Source organism: Diadema setosum, chromosome 20, assembly GCF_964275005.1.
Source record: "Diadema setosum chromosome 20, eeDiaSeto1, whole genome shotgun sequence".
Classification (NCBI taxonomy): Eukaryota; Metazoa; Echinodermata; class Echinoidea; order Diadematoida; family Diadematidae; genus Diadema; species Diadema setosum.
In genome coordinates, this window is record NC_092704.1 from 3,928,278 (window position 1) to 3,934,277 (window position 6,000).

Below are 6,000 nucleotides of genomic sequence, written 5' to 3' on the forward strand. Positions count from 1 at the left end.
ATTTTTTTTTCCATAATTTCATCGAGTTGCTTCTTCTTCTTTTTTGCAGCTTTTCATTAAATGTTTATGATTTATGGCAATACTGATAACAGGAAGGACAATGACTACAGAGAATTTATAATAATTTATGTATTTTACCCTTTTTCAAATAAGCGGGCCTGTTTAGAGTTCCTTTACTTTTTTTTTCTCAAGAGGGGTCACCGTATAAAGCTTAGACTACTGTATATCAATGAGCAAACAAAGCGAAAAGCCTTCCAGACGAAAATGGATATAATCTATGAGTGAGAGAATACTCTGGTAAAAGTTCATTACAAAGAAAGATTTTTGTAGTCAATCATTGCTAAATCTCTCCAAGCAACACAGAAACTTGACTTACGGAACTTATGTGTGAGTGAAAAAAAGGGAAAAAGGAACATAAAAATAGGCCTTCATTGTAATAGGATTCATGGATTTGTTTTTGTTGTTGCTGTTATTTGTGAGGGGAGGGGGTAGTCTATATCAACGAACCATTTCATCTGCAATCAAGTTCTTTAGGCAGTAATTCACTTGCATGCATGATTTATTATGGGTAGGGCAAAGCTACAGCAAATTTGAGGTTGTTTAGGCAATCGTTTATGAGTAGGGCATGCACAACTTTACTGTCTATTGAGTCTGCATGATTATGCTATAGACAGCGGCCAACAACAGTTTTAAGAGCTGGTAAAGAGAGCAATACAAGAAAGGAAAATATATGACGAATTTATATTACACATTCTTTTAAAAACACGTGAGTTTTGATGGGTTAATGGAAAGGTTCTTGGTCATTATTCTTCTAATTATTGCTTCTTCTTTTTTTTTTTCTTTTTTTTTCTTTTTTTTTTTTTGGGGGGGGGTATCGGTTAACAATGAGTTATATGTGATTCCTTCATGTCACAAAAAAGTTTTACCCCGAAGATGAAAATTGCTAGAAGATCTTTTACTCCATTTAGAAGGAGGAAGTAGGCCGGTGCATTGATATTTTCTGTTTCATAGAATATCTCTCCCCGTTTCTCCGTCCTTTTGTATACACTTCAATAACTGGAGTTCAGTTTACAGTATTAGTTTCTGTTGTCATGGCTTTGCAGAGCAAGCCTCGGGCAAATTTTCTCTCCAGCAACCTTTGTCGCAAAGGTATGCTTAAATGTCAGGTAAATCTTACGCTTCCTCCATATAATCGTGTAGAATAATACAAAACAGGATTTTTATGGTTTCTTCAGTTCGATTCATAAAAGTATAAATAGATATTAGGAGCAGATCCAGGAATTCCATAAAGGGGGGGGGGGCAAAAATATTTCGAGTGCCACTTCCGGGTTTCATCAGCTGACAAAAAAGAAGTGGGGCTTCAGGGCAATTTTTCCCTTTTTATTTCTTTTATTTTAAGAAATAACATAACGAGACACAGACGGAAAACAGCGATGAAGAGATATTAATATAGACGCACGCATAATATATACATTAAAGGCATAATTTACCACTTGCAGATGAAACAAAAACCAAGAATTAATGCTTCCAAATAGTTCTAAAATGTGAGTTTAGGATAGAAACAACCACTGTCAAAATTTTAATCCGTACGTATAATCGATGTTATACACAAAATGTGAACCGTAGTTATAACAAAAATGTTTCCAGACTAAACCGTCTACAGTTATGGGAAAAAATACTGATATCTCTTTGTATTTTAGGCTTTATTACAAAAATTTCATGTGGTGGGATGTTTTATGATACAACAGACGTACACATATATAAGCATCAAATGTGGATTTATTGAAATTTTCCCAAAGGTAAACAGGACCTTTAATGCAATTGGTTTTCAATAACACGAAATGAGTACATGTTATTACGTAATCTAATTAATTTGCGGGAATCCTAATCATCCAATCTTATGCGTCTCGAAAGCATGCGTGAGAGGTAAAAAAAAAAATAGTGATAGAGAGATAGAGGCAGAGAGACAGAGACAGAGACAGAGATAGAGAAAGAGATAGAGATAGAGACAGAGATAGTGACAGAGATAGAGACAGAGATAGAGATAGAGATAGAGATAGAGATAGAGATAGAGATAGAGATAGAGACAGAGACAGAGGGAGAGATAGAGATAGAGATAGAGATAGAGATAGAGATAGAGATAGAGATAGAGATAGAGATAGAGACAGAGACAGAGGGAGAGATAGAGACAGAGACAGAGATAGTGACAGAGATAGAGATAGAGACAGAGACAGAGATAGAGATAGAGATAGAGATAGAGATAGAGATAGAGATAGAGATAGAGACAGAGATAGAGATAGAGATAGTGACAGAGATAGAGACAGAGATAGAGATAGAGATAGAGACAGAGAGAGAGGGAGAGATAGAGATAGAGATAGAGATAGAGACAGAGGGAGAGATAGAGGGAGAGATAGAGACAGAGATAGAGATAGAGATAGAGATAGAGATAGAGACAGAGAGGAAGAGAGAGATAGAGATAGAGATAGAGATAGAGATAGAGACAGAGACAGAGGGAGAGATAGAGACAGAGATAGAGATAGAGACAGAGACAGAGGGAGAGATAGAGACAGAGACAGAGACAGAGATAGAGATAGAGATAGAGATAGAGATAGGGATAGAGATAGAGACAGAGATAGAGATAGAGATAGAGGTAGAGATAGAGATAGAGATAGAGATAGAGACAGAGATAGAGATAGGGATAGAGATAGAGATAGAGACAGAGATAGAGATAGAGATAGAGACAGAGATAGAGATAGGGATAGAAATAGTGACAGAGATAGGGATAGAGATAGAGATAGAGACAGAGACAGAGGGAGAGATAGAGATAGAGACAGAGACAGAGATAGTGACAGAGATAGAGATAGAGATACAGACAGAGATAGAGATAGAGATAGAGATAGAGATAGGGATAGTGATAGAAATAGAGAGAGAGAAAGAGACAGAGATAGAAAAAGAGATAGAGATAGAGACAGAGATAGAGATATAGAAAGAGATAGGGATAGAGATAGCGATATACAGAGACAGAGATAGTGACAGAGACAGAGACAGAGATAGGGATAGGGATAGAGACAGAGACAGAGGGAGAGATAGAGGTGGAGAGATAGAGACAGAGGTAGAGATATAGACAGAGATAGGGATAGAGATAGCGATAGAGATAGAGACAGATATAGGGATAGTGATAGAAATAGAGATAGCGACAGAGACAGAGATAGAGAAAGAGATAGAGACAGAGATAGTGACATAGACAGAGACAGAGACAGAGAGAGAGCTAGAGACAGAGACAGAGATAGAGGAAGAGAGAGAGAGATAGAGAGAGAGAGTTAGAGGGACAGGGAGAGGAAGAGATAGAGATAGAGAGAGAGAGGGAGATAGAGACAGAAATAGAGTTAGATACAGTGATAGAGACAAGGGTCTTGAATATAATCATGTCTAACCCTTCATTGATATTCATACTGTGAATTTACCAAAGAATACAGGTAATGTTTGGCAACATAGGTTAATAACTGAAGTGAGATGTCAGAGTTAAGGAGCATTGCACATTGGTGACTTTGAATCTAATGTTCCTTACAAGCTAGTATTATTCACTCACTGACTTGATACTATTTTGATACTCGATACTGTAATCCCTCTCGCAGCTCCAAGAAGCTATACTGGGATGAACTACCCAACGAAGTGAACAGTTTGTCTTATGAGCCTTCATGTCTTTATCTATAGCTTGCTTCCTCCAGATCGCAGTCAAATCACCAGAGGTATTGAAAGATCCCATGAATCCTGCACTTTATTTCGGTATGCGCTCAGAAATGGTCTGTGCTTGCCGTACCATGCAGCATTCAATGGTGATCCTCATCTCTTGACCTGCTGAGGACGGGCTGATTTTGCTTCAGCACGCATTTCCCATAGACACCTGCCTGAGTATACTCGGGAATCGTCCTCAACGGGTTACAATTTTAGATGAATTTATACATGCAATTATGTCTCTACGAAACGGATGCAATAGTCATGCGCAAACATTACGACTGAAATCAGAACCCGATGGTCGATATCGTGTACCATGAGTCCTTTTCAACTCTGGCTGCTACCTTGGATTCATTAGAACAGATGCGCCATTCACGTTGACATTGGAAAGACGAAAAGAAAAAGACAAGGAGCAGCGATGGAATTCAAGAGGAGAACTAAAATATGGAAGTGGTGTTATTTGCAATGATTTGCCAATACTAGTACCTCCTTGGATTTGCATAGCATTGAACATTGATTACTGTGATCATTTCTACATTAAGCCGCAATGTGGTCAATCATATTTATCTTTTTCCTCAGTCGTATGATTTGGTACTATCTATTTGGTTGTTGTTGTTTTTTCTGTATAATAAATCTTTTGTAAGCACTGTGATGTAGTTAAAAAGTACACGCATTTATTGTGTTATTGTTGAACAATGTATAGCGTATCTGCATCTAAATGCCTGATTATCATCATAATCATAATCATCATCATCATCATCATCATCATCATCATCACTTCAATAAGAGGCGTTTAATCGTCCATGCAAGCAAAAGTTGTCTGTCTCCTATCCAATAGAATACAGTACAACGTCTGATGGCATTCCTCCCCAATACTTTAGTATCCCCTGCCTTCAAGTTTACATCTTAATCCCACATCGCTCCCCTTTGCTCTGAAATATTCATCGCGACCTAATTACCCCGGCATTCCTTATCCCTTGTCCCTTGACGTTGGCTACGCTCAGTGAATTCCCAATCGGGGGGAATCAAGCATTTCGAGACAGACCATGCTCGATAAACTCAAAATCCTGCCAGTGCTGCGCTGCTTTATTATAAGCATATTATAAGTGTGACCATACTGAAAGCAAGAATTATTTAAAAGGCAATACATGGAGAAAGAATAGCAAGGTGTATGGTATACTGAGAAAGAGAGAGTTAGAGTTCGTTTTCTCTCTCCCTCCCACCCCTTCTCTCTCCCTCTCTCTCTTTACACACACAGACACACACACACACACATACACATAGACACATAAACGATGATTTATCAATGCGTTATATATTGCATGTCAAGATAAATACATTGCAAAGAAGTTGATTTTTATTGCTTCTCCCTTCTGTTAGACTTTCATCAACAAACGATTTGTTAATCAAAGCTTTAAAATGGGAACCTCCTGGAAATTTGCAATACACGTAACTTGATGCAGAAAACTTTCATCAGTTGGCGAAATCATGCAATATGAACTTTAGGCTTTACCAACCTTTATTGACTGCTGGCTAGCTATTGGCTAGCTTACTGGCCTGAAGAAGTCCACAGTAGAGGACGAAAGCTAGCCAGCAAGTCAATAAAGGTTGGTAGAATCCTAAATCTCCTATACGTAACTTTGTTGGCAAAATGCATTAACTGTATTTATCTTGACCTTTAATATATATTTTATATACATTTGTACATCTGTTGATATATCTTTTGAATATGTGAATAAATATAAAGTACATATGCATTATGCAAATACTTGAACATAAAGCCATTTGTGGGAATGGTCAAGGTAGTCTCTCTGTGAGATATGTACCTATTTAACAAAACCACAATGATAATGTTGATAACGACAATATACATTATGTATGTACTATGATACAATGTTTAAAGATGCTGAAGAGTCCTTTATAGTTTGAAATTTAACCATCAGCAAAGTAGTAATAATCCTGGAGTGTGTGCATGTGTGTGTGTGTGTGTGTGTGTGTGTTTGTTTGTGTTATTATATATTATTATAAGTAGATATCGGGCCAGCCTGCACGACTGCAGATTCGTGTTTTAAGGTTTCTTCTAACGTTTTATGGTTCATAACCATCAACATGGCCATGTTGTAGATAATTTGGTCCTTCCCATTAAGGCGAAACCATTATCCATTTTACTCTCTTCATAATCAAGACATGGTTTGCTACTGGGAGCTATACGTGTTGAATATGAACAGAGAAAAATGGACTGTGCGGGTTGGCGTCTGTGGGAGC